The sequence below is a fragment of the Lycorma delicatula genome, chromosome 1 (genome assembly GCF_047948215.1).
Source record: "Lycorma delicatula isolate Av1 chromosome 1, ASM4794821v1, whole genome shotgun sequence".
NCBI lineage: Eukaryota > Metazoa > Arthropoda > Insecta > Hemiptera > Fulgoridae > Lycorma > Lycorma delicatula.
The window spans coordinates 382,706,730-382,728,877 of NC_134455.1; positions in this window are offsets into that span (position 1 = coordinate 382,706,730).

Consider the following 22,148-nt stretch of genomic DNA (forward strand, 5'->3'; position numbering starts at 1 on the left):
AACTTAAAACTATGTTAAAAACTATCACATTAAAAATAAATAAAATTTAAAACTAAAAAAGGAGATAAAACTTAACTACTTAACTAATATCACAAGAATCTTACAACTAATATCACAGACGAGTTTAAAAAAAAAAAAAAAAAAAAAAAAAAAAAAAAAAAATCCGATAGGGAGTGTAAAAGGCTCCCTACTCGGATAACAAAAACAATACATAGGACAATACATACAATTACGAAAGAACACATACTTATTAAATTTTTTGCATTAACCCTATACTATGTAAAAATATAAACATCCGGTTTAAAACCTCCTTATCGTCACGCAAGATACCACGGATGTTACTAGGTAATTTAAATTTACGACGCAATGCCGCATAACATATGCAGTCCACGAGTATGTGGCGCACAGTCACGCGGCAGTTGCATCTTGCGCATAGAGGTGGTTGTCCTCTTGTAAACAGGTACTCGTGTGTGACTCTCGTGTGTCCTATCCGCAATCGACAGAGAACTACTTCCTCACGCCGGGGTTTTCTGTATGAGGAGTTCCATGGTAACACAGAATCTTTAATCTGACGGAGTTTATTATTGACAGTAGCTGTCCAATCACCTTGCCACCTTGTTCTTAATAATTGTTTTACATAGTTAATGAAATCAGAAGTAGCAACTCGGGTGGTGAAAGGAGGCTGGTTACATGCTTCTTTGGCAGCGGAATCTGCATGTTCATTACCTGGAATCCCTACGTGGCTAGGGACCCAGCAAAAACTTAATTCTGTGTTGCGATTATTCAACTCAGCGATTGCGTTGTAAATTTCAATGACGATAGGATGTTTGGAATAAAAGTTCTTTAAGGCTTGGAGAGCACTACACGAGTCACTGCAAATAAGAATTTTTCTATATTTAGGGTTAATGATGTTTAGAGCCTTATTTATAGCATATAGTTCAGCGGTAAACACACTCGTAATACTGGGGAGACCAAACATATAAGTTCTCTCATTGACAACAAAAGCACACCCAACCGTATCGTTTTGTTTCGATCCATCAGTGTATACAACCGCGTCTGGTTTCGTCTTGGAGAGAACACACTGAAACATCTGCTGAAAGACGATAGATGGTGTTGATTGTTTATTACATGTAGTCAGGTCAAAATTAAAATTTATAAGGCTTATTCTCCATGGAGGATATGAGCAAGGGTACATAGGAAAGAATGACGGTGTGTCAACATTTATATGCTGCAGCAGACGCCAGGTACGGACACCTACAGGTGCAGTACGACGTGGATGATCCTCATACTTTCCTAGATTAGGATTTTTAAAGACTGACTCAAGAGCCGGGTGATTTGGCTGTCCTCTGAGACGAGCAAAATACGATAATAAAAGCTGGTCTCGTCTATCCCAAAGTGATGGTTCACCACAGTCTACAAGTAAGCTTGCGACAGGACTTGATCTAAACGCGCCTGTGGCAAGCCTAAGGAAAGCATGATGTACACTATCCAGCATTTTAAGCACGGTTTGACGAGCTGATGAGTAGGCCACACAACCGTAATCTAAACGGGAGCGAACAAAGGAATAGTAAAAACGTATCATACATGATCTATCGGCTCCCCAGTTGGTGTTAGTAAGGACTCGCATCATATCTAAAATTTTGGAACATTTTGTTTTCAATTCTTTTAAATGTTTGACCCAAGTAAGACGACTATCAAAAATTAAACCTAAAAACTTAACGTAATTAGAGATAGTAATAGTCTCACCGTTCAGAAAAATTTGCGGAATAGAAGGGTTTCGTAGCCGAGAAAAAACTACACATTTTGTTTTTTCGGATGAAAATGTGAAACCAGTAATCCTGGACCAAGCTTCAAGGTGATATATAGTGTTCTGCAGTAGTCTCTCTGCTGTAGGTGCCGAACGGCTTGCAATGTAGATAGCAAAGTCGTCAGCAAATAGAGAGCATGAGACAGGAGCCTGAACACATTTGGTAATATCATTTATGGCTACAGAAAATAAGGTGGCACTTAATACACTACCTTGGGGCACTCCATTCTCCAAGATGACACTATCTGAGAGCGAATCATCTACACGGACACGAGCCGTTCGGTGATTTAAGAATCCCCGGATAAATGCAAGCATATTGCCCTTGATTCCCCATTTTTGGAGAGTGTTAAGAATACCACGTCGCCAGGCTGTGTCATACGCCTTTTTTATATCAAAGAAGATGGCGACGAGGTGTTGCCGATTGAGGAAAGCGTTTTGTATGGCTGTTTCTAGTGACACTAAATGGTCAATAGAAGATCGTCCTTGTCGAAAACCACACTGTTCTGGAGATAGAAAGCCATGTTTCTCCAAGTACCATGTAAGTCTGCGGTTTACCATTCTCTCCATTATTTTACACAAAACGCTTGTTAATGAAATAGGGCGATAGCTTGAGGGGTTCGTCTGGTCTTTACCAGGTTTTGGTACTGGTATAATAAATGCTTCTGACCAGCCGGGTGGGAAGACTTGTTCGGAGAATAAACCGTTGAAAATATTCAAAAGTTGTTGTAGTGCCGAATTAGGAAGGTGTGAAAGCATGGAAAGGCGAATGTTGTCCGGTCCAGGGGAAGTGTCCCGTGAATTTTTAAGTGCATGTAACAATTCTTTAAATACGAATGGAGTGTTTAATTCACCAACCGAATCACCAATGTTTAACGACAACACATCCATTTGTATCTTGTACCGTTGAAAATCGTAATTATATGATGAGGTGAGAGACACCGAGCGGAAAGATTTTGCTAGACTATTTGCCACTTCCGAGGATGATGAAAGGAGTTCTCCTTCATCAATAAGACCAAGAATAGATTGTTTCGGTGATCCGAAGATTGCACGAATTTTCTTCCATACAGTAGACGTGGAAGTAGTGCGCGAGATAGTGCTCACGTATTTCGTCCATGAATTCCTCTTAGCGTCCAAGAATACTCGACGGCACACCGCTCTAGCCCTGCGGTATAAATTTAGATGTTCTGTTGTGGGCCTACGATTAAATTTACGTAGTGCCTGCCGTCGATTCCTGATAGCAATTTTGCATTCATCGTTCCACCATGGAACGAAAGGACGTCTAGGATTACCCGATGTTTGTGGGATATACCTGTTGGCATTCTTAAGTATCATGGACGTAAAAGAAGAATATTGGTCGAGGATGTTCGCTCCATCGTCATACTGAGATTGGAATGCTTTACAGTATCCGTTCCAATCTGCCTTTTCAACAATCCATCTCCGTGGCATTCTTTTAATCTCGCAGTCTACACCGAAACTAATAATAATTGGTCTATGATCACTGCCGTGATAGTCATCACAAATCGACCAATTAAAATGAGGGAGTACATTCGGTGAGCATATGGAAAGATCAAGGTTAGATGCAGCACCAGTTGATAAGGACATAAATGTGTGTGATCCATTATTCAGTAGGCAAAGGTCAAAATCTTGTCTCAATCTGTTTATCATATTTCCTCGAGTGGAGCAGAAGGTTGAGCCCCAGGAAATATGATGGGCATTGAAGTCTCCTACTATTAACGATGGAGATGGTATTTGTGTAAGGAGATTTGAGACATCTAAAGCACTGAACACAGTGTTCGGTGAGAGATACAGATTGCAGATATGCAATTTGAAGGGAATAGTGACCTTTACTGCAATAGCAGGAATGACAGTGGTTAGTTGAATTCTTGTAGCTGACACCCCATTCTTCATGAAAATCGCTACTCCACCACTCTCCCTACTGTCTACTAGGCAGTCGTATCTCTCGCAGAAGTATCCTCTAAGAGTAATTCGGTCATGTTGTAGAAGGTGAGTTTCCTGGAAACACATGATTAGTGGATCATGTGTGTGCGCCAGTACTCTAATATCTTCAATGCGGGACCGAATACCTCTAACATTCCACTGAATAATGTTCATAAGTGTAAAAAACAAATAAAAAAATAAATTTCGGAAACTATATAAAAATTAGTTGTACGTGATTCGGTTTTTCTTTTTTGTATTTTTTATTTTAAAGAACTCCAATGCCCTAGGGTCGGGTGGTTCTTCAACCATATCCTCCAGTATATGAGGTGATGGTGGAGGAGATTTATTTGAATGGGATGCTGTAGTTGACATCCCAGAAGAGATAGTTATGTGGGTTCCCTTTATGGGGAGCTTATTAGGTGGCTTACTGCCAGCTGTGATAGTCGCTATTCGTGGCGGTACGATTTTGGGAATAGGAACTTTCGTATGTATCATACTGTTTGATTCACTAGCTGCGACGGAGGACTTTTTATTCATTTTTGTCAGCTCTGAGATAGTGGCTGTAAGTGAAGCTACTTGATCAGATAGCATCTGAACAAGTTTTTTAAGCTCATTGCAGGATCCGCACTGCTGATTATTAGCATTTGTAGGAATTTGTTTAGTTGTAGCGGTGGCAAAAGATACGTCTGGTTTAACCAGGTTCCGTGAGTTGTTTATCTTTTTATATTCTCTACGTGCAGCCGGAAAAGATATTTTTTGCTCCGTACAGATTTTGAGAATTGCCTTTTCTTCTTTAAAAGTTGGGCAATCTCGGGAGCGGGCTGTATGTGGACCACTGCAGTTTGCACATTTTTCACTTTCTTTGCAGTTAGTGTCGTTGTGACCTTCTTTACCACATCGAGCACAGATCTCAGTTTTCGTGCAAGATGTTGTAGTATGACCAAAACCTTGGCATCTGAAACATCGCCATGGGTTGGGTATGAATGGTCGTACCCGAACCGAGAGGTAACCCACTTTAATCTTCTCTGGTGGAACAGGGAGATTGAATGTTAATATAAGAGACGGTGTCGGTTCTTCTGTTCCGTTCTGCCGTCTCATTATACGCTTCACCTCAACAACATCTTGGTGGCAAAGCTCATCAACTATTTCCGAGATATCTATATCTAGAAGGTCTCTACAAAAAATTACACCCCGGCTCGTATTTAACGTTTTGTGGCATTCTATACTTATATTTATACCACCCATATTACGGAGACGTAAGATAGATCGACTCTGCTCATCGTTGAATGTTTCAACCAGAATCGATCCGTCGCGTAATTTCCTGATATTCTTCGGGGAGCCACTTGCACCTGTTATGGTTTTGTTTATTAAAAACGGTGAGACCTTTTGAAGGGAGCCACCTTCCTGACTATTTCTGAGAACAACGAATCTAATATTTTTATATTTTGATTCTTTCTCTTTTGTAGGACTTTTATCCTCGTCAGACGAAGCTGATCGAGGTCTCTTCGCAAGACTTGAATTGGTGGTTTTTTCAGATGGACCACCAACCATCATTGTGTTAATTGTTGGAACTGAAATTTTGGTCCCACGAGTACCGGCGAAAAATGGACCACTCCAGCAGAGCGCACGCGTACTGGAGTTAGAGCTAAATACAACTGGGTTCGCCCTGGTGCCCAGAGGACATCGTTCGGGACTCACTACGTAGAGCCATTCACCCATCGGCACGATTTGTTCCCACCTTGGGTTACGGTTGCGTTTCGTAAGATGTCGCAACACCACCGAGTGTTAATGTAAGAAATATCAGTGTAGGATGTTGTTGTGTAATTGTGTAAGTGTGTATGTTGTAATTTATGTAGTGTTCTTGGTGTAGTATATGTGTATAATGTAAAGTGTTCTGCAGCTCACTGTATAGTGGGAAGAATAGCTGCAGAGGCTAGGCCCGTGGGGACGCCAACCACCAAAGTCTTAAAGAATAAGACTCCCCGTCGGGGTCTATAAAATGAAACAATCAAGAAGTTGAAGTTGAAGAAGTTGAAGTTTTACGTATAATCAATAAAGGCTGTACAATTACTATGCATGAAAATTATTACAAAAAATAAATTATTAAAAAATATATACTAAAAAAACTGACGAAATCAAAAATCCAAGATATTTTTCCACGAAAGTACATACGAGGTACTACCCTAAAGTTCGAATTTTACCATAAAAATAAAATAGCTTACCATAACTTATAATTTCCACTGTCTCCTTCAAAGTAATCCTCTTGGGCATTGATACAATGATCCCAACGTTTTTCCCATGATCCATGCATCTCTGGAAGTCTTCATGTGTAAGAAGACTTAGCACATTCTGCGTTTCTGTTCTGTTCTGCGTTTCTTCCTGAATCTCCTCAATTGTGTTAAAAGGACGGCCTTTCAATTGAAATTTTAATTTCGGAAAGAGAAAAAAGTCGCACGGAGTAAGATCAGGAGAATCGGGGGTCATCTCTTGCTAAATTTTTCAATTCACTACAGACAGCTACGCGATTTTATTTCTGGTGGCTGTTCAACAGTCTCGGTACGAATTTCGGAGCAATGCGTCTCATTTTCAAATTGTCCGACAAGATGCGTTGAACCGACCCATATGAAATTTGCACGATTGCAAAAACATAGTGGATTGTTTGTCTACGATCTGCAACAATAGCCTCTCGCACTTTCGCGATGTTTTCCGGTGTTGCGCCTGTTGATGGTCTTCTGAACGCTCATCGTCATCGACTGTCGTTCGTCCATTTTGCATCGTTTGTACCACAAAAAAGTTTTATTTTTACTCACAGCATTGTCACCAAATGCTTCCACAAGTATGCGATGGGTTTCTGCACCGGTTTTTTAAGCATGAAGCAAAATTTGATGCAGGTTCTTTGCTTTTTTAAATTTTCCATTTAGAACTTCGCCGAAGCAGTAAAACACAACATTACACAACCGCACCAAAGTCAACAATGCAGCCTTTCACTGTCACAGCTGTTGGAACACTGATTCTCAAAGAGTACTGTTAGCCACATCTAGCGGGATCAGGTCGTACCAGCAAGGGTTCGCGCGCGAAATTCAAATTACCCGAACTTTTGGTAGCACCTCGTATTCCTAATTTTCCAACTCAAAAGACTCTGCAACCCGTAACGTCAGTTAAGGGAGAAGTGAGAACAGTACACCTGGTTTCTGAATATGACAGAAAAAGCGACAGATTGCGTTTTGTCGTGAGTTTGTGAAATGTTATAAAAAAAATTTTCTTTAATTCATCATTAGAAAAAAAATTGTAATCTTACACAATTTTAATTAAATAATAAAATGTAATGTAACAAAATATTAGCCAGTAATATAAGAAATAAATATTTTTGGCATCATCCATAAGTCATTTGACTCGTTTATTTCTAATCTTCGTTCTTTTATTTTCTTGATTAATCTTTAAAATTAAAAACAATAACTACTTACTACTTCCTCAGTTGTCTGTTTTATACGATCTAATCATTTTCTCCTACAGTTTTTACTTTCTATAACTCCCTTTACTTTAATAATTAATTAACGTTGTTGTTTTATTATATGGTTCACTAACGTAGTTTGCCTTTATAATATTGCCAGAAATTTCTTTATCGTCTTAAAAATGTTCATACCATAATATATATATATATATATATATATGTAAACGATAACAAAAAAATATAATTTCATAATTAATGATTCAGTGTCAGGAATAAGGTTTAAACATAAACTTATCGAACGACGGTATTAACTTTCAACACGGCTGAACTCGATTTGTAAGAAGAAATTTTAGAAAACAGTTGGAAAAGTTACTCTCTTGGAGGGTTTTCTGTGCTATACACTTTCTTTTTTACTTTCTATCTCCGTCTTTGTTATATATTTTCCCCATGCTATATATCTATCTTTTTTCTCTTTTTTTGGTCTTTAGTTTAGAAGATAAAATCTTTGTAATATGGAAAGTTTAAAGTTCGACATCGAATTAAAGGATTTGCTTCAACTTGTAGCTAGCTGTATACAAGAAACTATATAAGTTTACAAAATGTTTTATGTACTGACTAAGAGTATAAAACTTTATACAAATGAATTTTAGGATAATTTATGGAATAACGCACGAACATTCATGAAGATATGTATTCTGGTACTAGATTTGTTATTCGATAGCTTTTTAACTTAACTGAGCTCATTTAGTTACCAGTCTTTGTTTCTATAATATTTAACAATAAATCTTCTTTTAAACATTTGGGAGGACAGTAATTTAAAAATTTTCCAGCGTTTTTCCGAGTATTTTTACCGAAGGGGAATTGGTGGAAATCTTTACAACCAGATGTTGTTCGTTACGGACATCTCTACAACAGGATATCATCACCAATCACTTGCAGTTCATGAACGATTTTCTGAAAACAACACATTTTATAGATTATAAGAGATTCTTAATTTAATTTACGTACCTTTTAGTAACAAAAGGTGAGTTCAAAACCAGTTATAATTACAGTGAAATGAAATGAAATTATAACTTTTACAATTTATTACACATATTAATTCGTTTATTGTTAAGATTATAAAACCACTCTCTAGAGGTATTTTTCCAGCCTTTAAAAAAGGCCAACGATATTATTTTACTGAATTTTGTATATTTTTGATATCATCTTGTTCTATCAAGACAATGTAAGATATTATGAACAAACAATGACAAAAAAATGCGTTACAAATAAAGTTTTACTACAGCGTATAAATATAACAAAATAAAAAATTAATTTCTCGACAGAAAAAAAAGCTTTTAAATTAAAAGTAGAACCAATGATCTTCCAGTTCACTTATAATACATCAAACAATCCCAATGTTACTGGAACTCTAAGCTTTTATAACTATAAACACAGATTACTCGATACACTTGTGTAAGTTGATGAATAGTAAGAACAACCAAACATTATAAAATACTTAGCATTAACAAATTTATTGTCATACTTAGCACATTCATTGTCATACCTACACATGAAATCACTTTCACTCTCCATAAAAAACCTGATAGTCTACATACTGTATTAAAATTCTATAAAATGAAACAATCAAGAGTATTGAAGTTTTACGTATAATCAATAAAGGCTGTACAATTACTATGCATGAAAATTATTACAAAAAATAAATTATTAAAAAATATATACTAAAAAAACTGACGAAATCAAAAATCCAAGATATTTTTCCACGAAAGTACATACGAGGTACTACCCTAAAGTTCGAATTTTACCATAAAAATAAAATAGCTTACCATAACTTATAATTTCCACTGTCTCCTTCAAAGTAATCCTCTTGGGCATTGATACAATGATCCCAACGTTTTTCCCATGATCCATGCATCTCTGGAAGTCTTCATGTGTAAGAAGACTTAGCACATTCTGCGTTTCTGTTCTGTTCTGCGTTTCTTCCTGAATCTCCTCAATTGTGTGAAAAGGACGGCCTTTCAATTGAAATTTTAATTTCGGAAAGAGAAAAAAGTCGCACGGAGTAAGATCAGGAGAATCGGGGGTCATCTCTTGCTAAATTTTTCAATTCACTACAGACAGCTACGCGATTTTATTTCTGGTGGCTGTTCAACAGTCTCGGTACGAATTTCGGAGCAATGCGTCTCATTTTCAAATTGTCCGACAAGATGCGTTGAACCGACCCATATGAAATTTGCACGATTGCAAAAACATAGTGGATTGTTTGTCTACGATCTGCAACAATAGCCTCTCGCACTTTCGCGATGTTTTCCGGTGTTGCGCCTGTTGATGGTCTTCTGAACGCTCATCGTCATCGACTGTCGTTCGTCCATTTTGCATCGTTTGTACCACAAAAAAGTTTTATTTTTACTCACAACATTGTCACCAAATGCTTCCAAAAGTATGCGATGGGTTTCTGCACCGGTTTTTTTAAGCATGAAGCAAAATTTGATGCAGGTTCTTTGCTTTTTTAAATTTTCCATTTAGAACTTCGCCGAAGCAGTAAAACACAACATTACACAACCGCACCAAAGTCAACAATGCAGCCTTTCACTGTCACAGCTGTTGGAACACTGATTCTCAAAGAGTACTGTTAGCCACATCTAGCGGGATCAGGTCGTACCAGCAAGGGTTCGCGCGCGAAATTCAAATTACCCGAACTTTTGGTAGCACCTCGTATTCCTAATTTTCCAACTCAAAAGACTCTGCAACCCGCAACGTCAGTTAAGGGAGAAGTGAGAACAGTACACCTGGTTTCTGAATATGACAGAAAAAGCGACAGATTGCGTTTTGTCGTGAGTTTGTGAAATGTTATAAAAAAAATTTTCTTTAATTCATCATTAGAAAAAAAATTGTAATCTTACACAATTTTAATTAAATAATAAAATGTAATGTAACAAAATATTAGCCAGTAAAATAAGAAATAAATATTTTTGGCATCATCCATAAGTCATTTGACTCGTTTATTTCTAATCTTCGTTCTTTTATTTTCTTGATTAATCTTTAAAATTAAAAACAATAACTACTTACTACTTCCTCAGTTGTCTGTTTTATACGATCTAATCATTTTCTCCTACAGTTTTTACTTTCTATAACTCCCTTTACTTTATTAATTAATTAACGTTGTTGTTTTATTATATGGTTCACTAACGTAGTTTGCCTTTATAATATTGCCAGAAATTTCTTTATCGTCTTAAAAATGTTCATACCATAATATATATATATATATATATATATATATGTAAACGATAACAAAAAAATATAATTTCATAATTAATGATTCAGTGTCAGGAATAAGGTTTAAACATAAACTTATCGAACGACGGTATTAACTTTCAACACGGCTGAACTCGATTTGTAAGAAGAAATTTTAGAAAACAGTTGGAAAAGTTACTCTCTTGGAGGGTTTTCTGTGCTATACACTTTCTTTTTTACTTTCTATCTCCGTCTTTGTTATATATTTTCCCCATGCTATATATCTATCTTTTTTCTCTTTTTTTGGTCTTTAGTTTAGAAGATAAAATCTTTGTAATATGGAAAGTTTAAAGTTCGACATCGAATTAAAGGATTTGCTTCAACTTGTAGCTAGCTGTATACAAGAAACTATATAAGTTTACAAAATGTTTTATGTACTGACTAAGAGTATAAAACTTTATACAAATGAATTTTAGGATAATTTATGGAATAACGCACGAACATTCATGAAGATATGTATTCTGGTACTAGATTTGTTATTCGATAGCTTTTTAACTTAACTGAGCTCATTTAGTTACCAGTCTTTGTTTCTATAATATTTAACAATAAATCTTCTTTTAAACATTTGGGAGGACAGTAATTTAAAAATTTTCCCAGCGTTTTTCCGAGTATTTTTACCGAACGGGAATTGGTGGAAATCTTTACAACCAGATGTTGTTCGTTACGGACATCTCTACAACAGGATATCATCACCAATCACTTGCAGTTCATGAACGATTTTCTGAAAACAACACATTTTATAGATTATAAGAGATTCTTAATTTAATTTACGTACCTTTTAGTAACAAAAGGTGAGTTCAAAACCAGTTATAATTACAGTGAAATGAAATGAAATTATAACTTTTACAATTTATTACACATATTAATTCGTTTATTGTTAAGATTATAAAACCACTCTCTAGAGGTATTTTTCCAGCCTTTAAAAAAGGCCAACGATATTATTTTACTGAATTTTGTATATTTTTGATATCATCTTGTTCTATCAAGACAATGTAAGATATTATGAACAAACAATGACAAAAAAATGCGTTACAAATAAAGTTTTACTACAGCGTATAAATATAACAAAATAAAAAATTAATTTCTCGACAGAAAAAAAAGCTTTTAAATTAAAAGTAGAACCAATGATCTTCCAGTTCACTTATAATACATCAAACAATCCCAATGTTACTGGAACTCTAAGCTTTTATAACTATAAACACAGATTACTCGATACACTTGTGTAAGTTGATGAATAGTAAGAACAACCAAACATTATAAAATACTTAGCATTAACAAATTTATTGTCATACTTAGCACATTCATTGTCATACCTACACATGAAATCACTTTCACTCTCCATAAAAAACCTGATAGTCTACATACTGTATTAAAATTCTATAAAATGAAACAATCAAGAGTATTGAAGTTTTACGTATAATCAATAAAGGCTGTACAATTACTATGCATGAAAATTATTACAAAAAATAAATTATTAAAAAATATATACTAAAAAAACTGACGAAATCAAAAATCCAAGATATTTTTCCACGAAAGTACATACGAGGTACTACCCTAAAGTTCGAATTTTACCATAAAAATAAAATAGCTTACCATAACTTATAATTTCCACTGTCTCCTTCAAAGTAATCCTCTTGGGCATTGATACAATGATCCCAACGTTTTTCCCATGATCCATGCATCTCTGGAAGTCTTCATGTGTAAGAAGACTTAGCACATTCTGCGTTTCTGTTCTGTTCTGCGTTTCTTCCTGAATCTCCTCAATTGTGTGAAAAGGACGGCCTTTCAATTGAAATTTTAATTTCGGAAAGAGAAAAAAGTCGCACGGAGTAAGATCAGGAGAATCGGGGGTCATCTCTTGCTAAATTTTTCAATTCACTACAGACAGCTACGCGATTTTATTTCTGGTGGCTGTTCAACAGTCTCGGTACGAATTTCGGAGCAATGCGTCTCATTTTCAAATTGTCCGACAAGATGCGTTGAACCGACCCATATGAAATTTGCACGATTGCAAAAACATAGTGGATTGTTTGTCTACGATCTGCAACAATAGCCTCTCGCACTTTCGCGATGTTTTCCGGTGTTGCGCCTGTTGATGGTCTTCTGAACGCTCATCGTCATCGACTGTCGTTCGTCCATTTTGCATCGTTTGTACCACAAAAAAGTTTTATTTTTACTCACAACATTGTCACCAAATGCTTCCAAAAGTATGCGATGGGTTTCTGCACCGGTTTTTTTAAGCATGAAGCAAAATTTGATGCAGGTTCTTTGCTTTTTTAAATTTTCCATTTAGAACTTCGCCGAAGCAGTAAAACACAACATTACACAACCGCACCAAAGTCAACAATGCAGCCTTTCACTGTCACAGCTGTTGGAACACTGATTCTCAAAGAGTACTGTTAGCCACATCTAGCGGGATCAGGTCGTACCAGCAAGGGTTCGCGCGCGAAATTCAAATTACCCGAACTTTTGGTAGCACCTCGTATTCCTAATTTTCCAACTCAAAAGACTCTGCAACCCGCAACGTCAGTTAAGGGAGAAGTGAGAACAGTACACCTGGTTTCTGAATATGACAGAAAAAGCGACAGATTGCGTTTTGTCGTGAGTTTGTGAAATGTTATAAAAAAAATTTTCTTTAATTCATCATTAGAAAAAAAATTGTAATCTTACACAATTTTAATTAAATAATAAAATGTAATGTAACAAAATATTAGCCAGTAAAATAAGAAATAAATATTTTTGGCATCATCCATAAGTCATTTGACTCGTTTATTTCTAATCTTCGTTCTTTTATTTTCTTGATTAATCTTTAAAATTAAAAACAATAACTACTTACTACTTCCTCAGTTGTCTGTTTTATACGATCTAATCATTTTCTCCTACAGTTTTTACTTTCTATAACTCCCTTTACTTTATTAATTAATTAACGTTGTTGTTTTATTATATGGTTCACTAACGTAGTTTGCCTTTATAATATTGCCAGAAATTTCTTTATCGTCTTAAAAATGTTCATACCATAATATATATATATATATATATATATATATATATATATATATATATATATATATATATATATATATATATATATGTAAACGATAACAAAAAAATATAATTTCATAATTAATGATTCAGTGTCAGGAATAAGGTTTAAACATAAACTTATCGAACGACGGTATTAACTTTCAACACGGCTGAACTCGATTTGTAAGAAGAAATTTTAGAAAACAGTTGGAAAAGTTACTCTCTTGGAGGGTTTTCTGTGCTATACACTTTCTTTTTTACTTTCTATCTCCGTCTTTGTTATATATTTTCCCCATGCTATATATCTATCTTTTTTCTCTTTTTTTGGTCTTTAGTTTAGAAGATAAAATCTTTGTAATATGGAAAGTTTAAAGTTCGACATCGAATTAAAGGATTTGCTTCAACTTGTAGCTAGCTGTATACAAGAAACTATATAAGTTTACAAAATGTTTTATGTACTGACTAAGAGTATAAAACTTTATACAAATGAATTTTAGGATAATTTATGGAATAACGCACGAACATTCATGAAGATATGTATTCTGGTACTAGATTTGTTATTCGATAGCTTTTTAACTTAACTGAGCTCATTTAGTTACCAGTCTTTGTTTCTATAATATTTAACAATAAATCTTCTTTTAAACATTTGGGAGGACAGTAATTTAAAAATTTTCCCAGCGTTTTTCCGAGTATTTTTACCGAACGGGAATTGGTGGAAATCTTTACAACCAGATGTTGTTCGTTACGGACATCTCTACAACAGGATATCATCACCAATCACTTGCAGTTCATGAACGATTTTCTGAAAACAACACATTTTATAGATTATAAGAGATTCTTAATTTAATTTACGTACCTTTTAGTAACAAAAGGTGAGTTCAAAACCAGTTATAATTACAGTGAAATGAAATGAAATTATAACTTTTACAATTTATTACACATATTAATTCGTTTATTGTTAAGATTATAAAACCACTCTCTAGAGGTATTTTTCCAGCCTTTAAAAAAGGCCAACGATATTATTTTACTGAATTTTGTATATTTTTGATATCATCTTGTTCTATCAAGACAATGTAAGATATTATGAACAAACAATGACAAAAAAATGCGTTACAAATAAAGTTTTACTACAGCGTATAAATATAACAAAATAAAAAATTAATTTCTCGACAGAAAAAAAAGCTTTTAAATTAAAAGTAGAACCAATGATCTTCCAGTTCACTTATAATACATCAAACAATCCCAATGTTACTGGAACTCTAAGCTTTTATAACTATAAACACAGATTACTCGATACACTTGTGTAAGTTGATGAATAGTAAGAACAACCAAACATTATAAAATACTTAGCATTAACAAATTTATTGTCATACTTAGCACATTCATTGTCATACCTACACATGAAATCACTTTCACTCTCCATAAAAAACCTGATAGTCTACATACTGTATTAAAATTCTATAAAATGAAACAATCAAGAGTATTGAAGTTTTACGTATAATCAATAAAGGCTGTACAATTACTATGCATGAAAATTATTACAAAAAATAAATTATTAAAAAATATATACTAAAAAAACTGACGAAATCAAAAATCCAAGATATTTTTCCACGAAAGTACATACGAGGTACTACCCTAAAGTTCGAATTTTACCATAAAAATAAAATAGCTTACCATAACTTATAATTTCCACTGTCTCCTTCAAAGTAATCCTCTTGGGCATTGATACAATGATCCCAACGTTTTTCCCATGATCCATGCATCTCTGGAAGTCTTCATGTGTAAGAAGACTTAGCACATTCTGCGTTTCTGTTCTGTTCTGCGTTTCTTCCTGAATCTCCTCAATTGTGTGAAAAGGACGGCCTTTCAATTGAAATTTTAATTTCGGAAAGAGAAAAAAGTCGCACGGAGTAAGATCAGGAGAATCGGGGGTCATCTCTTGCTAAATTTTTCAATTCACTACAGACAGCTACGCGATTTTATTTCTGGTGGCTGTTCAACAGTCTCGGTACGAATTTCGGAGCAATGCGTCTCATTTTCAAATTGTCCGACAAGATGCGTTGAACCGACCCATATGAAATTTGCACGATTGCAAAAACATAGTGGATTGTTTGTCTACGATCTGCAACAATAGCCTCTCGCACTTTCGCGATGTTTTCCGGTGTTGCGCCTGTTGATGGTCTTCTGAACGCTCATCGTCATCGACTGTCGTTCGTCCATTTTGCATCGTTTGTACCACAAAAAAGTTTTATTTTTACTCACAACATTGTCACCAAATGCTTCCAAAAGTATGCGATGGGTTTCTGCACCGGTTTTTTTAAGCATGAAGCAAAATTTGATGCAGGTTCTTTGCTTTTTTAAATTTTCCATTTAGAACTTCGCCGAAGCAGTAAAACACAACATTACACAACCGCACCAAAGTCAACAATGCAGCCTTTCACTGTCACAGCTGTTGGAACACTGATTCTCAAAGAGTACTGTTAGCCACATCTAGCGGGATCAGGTCGTACCAGCAAGGGTTCGCGCGCGAAATTCAAATTACCCGAACTTTTGGTAGCACCTCGTATTCCTAATTTTCCAACTCAAAAGACTCTGCAACCCGTAACGTCAGTTAAGGGAGAAGTGAGAACAGTACACCTGGTTTCTGAATATGACAGAAAAAGCGACAGATTGCGTTTTGTCGTGAGTTTGTGAAATGTTATAAAAAAAATTTTCTTTAATTCATCATTAGAAAAAAAATTGTAATCTTACACAATTTTAATTAAATAATAAAATGTAATGTAACAAAATATTAGCCAGTAAAATAAGAAATAAATATTTTTGGCATCATCCATAAGTCATTTGACTCGTTTATTTCTAATCTTCGTTCTTTTATTTTCTTGATTAATCTTTAAAATTAAAAACAATAACTACTTACTACTTCCTCAGTTGTCTGTTTTATACGATCTAATCATTTTCTCCTACAGTTTTTACTTTCTATAACTCCCTTTACTTTATTAATTAATTAACGTTGTTGTTTTATTATATGGTTCACTAACGTAGTTTGCCTTTATAATATTGCCAGAAATTTCTTTATCGTCTTAAAAATGTTCATACCATAATATATATATATATATATATATATATATATATATATATGTAAACGATAACAAAAAAATATAATTTCATAATTAATGATTCAGTGTCAGGAATAAGGTTTAAACATAAACTTATCGAACGACGGTATTAACTTTCAACACGGCTGAACTCGATTTGTAAGAAGAAATTTTAGAAAACAGTTGGAAAAGTTACTCTCTTGGAGGGTTTTCTGTGCTATACACTTTCTTTTTTACTTTCTATCTCCGTCTTTGTTATATATTTTCCCCATGCTATATATCTATCTTTTTTCTCTTTTTTTGGTCTTTAGTTTAGAAGATAAAATCTTTGTAATATGGAAAGTTTAAAGTTCGACATCGAATTAAAGGATTTGCTTCAACTTGTAGCTAGCTGTATACAAGAAACTATATAAGTTTACAAAATGTTTTATGTACTGACTAAGAGTATAAAACTTTATACAAATGAATTTTAGGATAATTTATGGAATAACGCACGAACATTCATGAAGATATGTATTCTGGTACTAGATTTGTTATTCGATAGCTTTTTAACTTAACTGAGCTCATTTAGTTACCAGTCTTTGTTTCTATAATATTTAACAATAAATCTTCTTTTAAACATTTGGGAGGACAGTAATTTAAAAATTTTCCCAGCGTTTTTCCGAGTATTTTTACCGAACGGGAATTGGTGGAAATCTTTACAACCAGATGTTGTTCGTTACGGACATCTCTACAACAGGATATCATCACCAATCACTTGCAGTTCATGAACGATTTTCTGAAAACAACACATTTTATAGATTATAAGAGATTCTTAATTTAATTTACGTACCTTTTAGTAACAAAAGGTGAGTTCAAAACCAGTTATAATTACAGTGAAATGAAATGAAATTATAACTTTTACAATTTATTACACATATTAATTCGTTTATTGTTAAGATTATAAAACCACTCTCTAGAGGTATTTTTCCAGCCTTTAAAAAAGGCCAACGATATTATTTTACTGAATTTTGTATATTTTTAATATCATCTTGTTCTATCAAGACAATGTAAGATATTATGAACAAACAATGACAAAAAAAGGCGTTACAAATAAAGTTTTACTACAGCGTATAAATATAACAAAATAAAAAATTAATTTCTCGACAGAAAAAAAAGCTTTTAAATTAAAAGTAGAACCAATGATCTTCCAGTTCACTTATAATACATCAAACAATCCCAATGTTACAGGAACTCTAAGCTTTTATAACTATAAACACAGATTACTCGATACACTTGTGTAAGTTGATGAATAGTAAGAACAACCAAACATTATAAAATACTTAGCATTAACAAATTTATTGTCATACTTAGCACATTCATTGTCATACCTACACATGAAATCACTTTCACTCTCCATAAAAAACCTGATAGTCTACATACTGTATTAAAATTCTATAAAATGAAACAATCAAGAGTATTGAAGTTTTACGTATAATCAATAAAGGCTGTACAATTACTATGCATGAAAATTATTACAAAAAATAAATTATTAAAAAATATATACTAAAAAAACTGACGAAATCAAAAATCCAAGATATTTTTCCACGAAAGTACATACGAGGTACTACCCTAAAGTTCGAATTTTACCATAAAAATAAAATAGCTTACCATAACTTATAATTTCCACTGTCTCCTTCAAAGTAATCCTCTTGGGCATTGATACAATGATCCCAACGTTTTTCCCATGATCCATGCATCTCTGGAAGTCTTCATGTGTAAGAAGACTTAGCACATTCTGCGTTTCTGTTCTGTTCTGCGTTTCTTCCTGAATCTCCTCAATTGTGTGAAAAGGACGGCCTTTCAATTGAAATTTTAATTTCGGAAAGAGAAAAAAGTCGCACGGAGTAAGATCAGGAGAATCGGGGGTCATCTCTTGCTAAATTTTTCAATTCACTACAGACAGCTACGCGATTTTATTTCTGGTGGCTGTTCAACAGTCTCGGTACGAATTTCGGAGCAATGCGTCTCATTTTCAAATTGTCCGACAAGATGCGTTGAACCGACCCATATGAAATTTGCACGATTGCAAAAACATAGTGGATTGTTTGTCTACGATCTGCAACAATAGCCTCTCGCACTTTCGCGATGTTTTCCGGTGTTGCGCCTGTTGATGGTCTTCTGAACGCTCATCGTCATCGACTGTCGTTCGTCCATTTTGCATCGTTTGTACCACAAAAAAGTTTTATTTTTACTCACAACATTGTCACCAAATGCTTCCAAAAGTATGCGATGGGTTTCTGCACCGGTTTTTTTAAGCATGAAGCAAAATTTGATGCAGGTTCTTTGCTTTTTTAAATTTTCCATTTAGAACTTCGCCGAAGCAGTAAAACACAACATTACACAACCGCACCAAAGTCAACAATGCAGCCTTTCACTGTCACAGCTGTTGGAACACTGATTCTCAAAGAGTACTGTTAGCCACATCTAGCGGGATCAGGTCGTACCAGCAAGGGTTCGCGCGCGAAATTCAAATTACCCGAACTTTTGGTAGCACCTCGTATTCCTAATTTTCCAACTCAAAAGACTCTGCAACCCGTAACGTCAGTTAAGGGAGAAGTGAGAACAGTACACCTGGTTTCTGAATATGACAGAAAAAGCGACAGATTGCGTTTTGTCGTGAGTTTGTGAAATGTTATAAAAAAAATTTTCTTTAATTCATCATTAGAAAAAAAATTGTAATCTTACACAATTTTAATTAAATAATAAAATGTAATGTAACAAAATATTAGCCAGTAAAATAAGAAATAAATATTTTTGGCATCATCCATAAGTCATTTGACTCGTTTATTTCTAATCTTCGTTCTTTTATTTTCTTGATTAATCTTTAAAATTAAAAACAATAACTACTTACTACTTCCTCAGTTGTCTGTTTTATACGATCTAATCATTTTCTCCTACAGTTTTTACTTTCTATAACTCCCTTTACTTTATTAATTAATTAACGTTGTTGTTTTATTATATGGTTCACTAACGTAGTTTGCCTTTATAATATTGCCAGAAATTTCTTTATCGTCTTAAAAATGTTCATACCATAATATATATATATATATATATGTAAACGATAACAAAAAAATATAATTTCATAATTAATGATTCAGTGTCAGGAATAAGGTTTAAACATAAACTTATCGAACGACGGTATTAACTTTCAACACGGCTGAACTCGATTTGTAAGAAGAAATTTTAGAAAACAGTTGGAAAAGTTACTCTCTTGGAGGGTTTTCTGTGCTATACACTTTCTTTTTTACTTTCTATCTCCGTCTTTGTTATATATTTTCCCCATGCTATATATCTATCTTTTTTCTCTTTTTTTGGTCTTTAGTTTAGAAGATAAAATCTTTGTAATATGGAAAGTTTAAAGTTCGACATCGAATTAAAGGATTTGCTTCAACTTGTAGCTAGCTGTATACAAGAAACTATATAAGTTTACAAAATGTTTTATGTACTGACTAAGAGTATAAAACTTTATACAAATGAATTTTAGGATAATTTATGGAATAACGCACGAACATTCATTAAGATATGTATTCTGGTACTAGATTTGTTATTCGATAGCTTTTTAACTTAACTGAGCTCATTTAGTTACCAGTCTTTGTTTCTATAATATTTAACAATAAATCTTCTTTTAAACATTTGGGAGGACAGTAATTTAAAAATTTTCCCAGCGTTTTTCCGAGTATTTTTACCGAAGGGGAATTGGTGGAAATCTTTACAACCAGATGTTGTTCGTTACGGACATCTCTACAACAGGATATCATCACCAATCACTTGCAGTTCATGAACGATTTTCTGAAAACAACACATTTTATAGATTATAAGAGATTCTTAATTTAATTTACGTACCTTTTAGTAACAAAAGGTGAGTTCAAAACCAGTTATAATTACAGTGAAATGAAATGAAATTATAACTTTTACAATTTATTACACATATTAATTCGTTTATTGTTAAGATTATAAAACCACTCTCTAGAGGTATTTTTCCAGCCTTTAAAAAAGGCCAACGATATTATTTTACTGAATTTTGTATATTTTTGATATCATCTTGTTCTATCAAGACAATGTAAGATATTATGAACAAACAATGACAAAAAAATGCGTTACAAATAAAGTTTTACTACAGCGTATAAATATAACAAAATAAAAAATTAATTTCTCGACAGAAAAAAAAGCTTTTAAATTAAAAGTAGAACCAATGATCTTCCAGTTCACTTATAATACATCAAACAATCCCAATGTTACATGAACTCTAAGCTTTTATAACTATAAACACAGATTACTCGATACACTTGTGTAAGTTGATGAATAGTAAGAACAACCAAACATTATAAAATACTTAGCATTAACAAATTTATTGTCATACTTAGCACATTCATTGTCATACCTACACATGAAATCACTTTCACTCTCCATAAAAAACCTGATAGTCTACATACTGTATTAAAATTCTATAAAATGAAACAATCAAGAGTATTGAAGTTTTACGTATAATCAATAAAGGCTGTACAATTACTATGCATGAAAATTATTACAAAAAATAAATTATTAAAAAATATATACTAAAAAAACTGACGAAATCAAAAATCCAAGATATTTTTCCACGAAAGTACATACGAGGTACTACCCTAAAGTTCGAATTTTACCATAAAAATAAAATAGCTTACCATAACTTATAATTTCCACTGTCTCCTTCAAAGTAATCCTCTTGGGCATTGATACAATGATCCCAACGTTTTTCCCATGATCCATGCATCTCTGGAAGTCTTCATGTGTAAGAAGACTTAGCACATTCTGCGTTTCTGTTCTGTTCTGCGTTTCTTCCTGAATCTCCTCAATTGTGTTAAAAGGACGGCCTTTCAATTGAAATTTTAATTTCGGAAAGAGAAAAAAGTCGCACGGAGTAAGATCAGGAGAATCGGGGGTCATCTCTTGCTAAATTTTTCAATTCACTACAGACAGCTACGCGATTTTATTTCTGGTGGCTGTTCAACAGTCTCGGTACGAATTTCGGAGCAATGCGTCTCATTTTCAAATTGTCCGACAAGATGCGTTGAACCGACCCATATGAAATTTGCACGATTGCAAAAACATAGTGGATTGTTTGTCTACGATCTGCAACAATAGCCTCTCGCACTTTCGCGATGTTTTCCGGTGTTGCGCCTGTTGATGGTCTTCTGAACGCTCATCGTCATCGACTGTCGTTCGTCCATTTTGCATCGTTTGTACCACAAAAAAGTTTTATTTTTACTCACAGCATTGTCACCAAATGCTTCCACAAGTATGCGATGGGTTTCTGCACCGGTTTTTTAAGCATGAAGCAAAATTTGATGCAGGTTCTTTGCTTTTTTAAATTTTCCATTTAGAACTTCGCCGAAGCAGTAAAACACAACATTACACAACCGCACCAAAGTCAACAATGCAGCCTTTCACTGTCACAGCTGTTGGAACACTGATTCTCAAAGAGTACTGTTAGCCACATCTAGCGGGATCAGGTCGTACC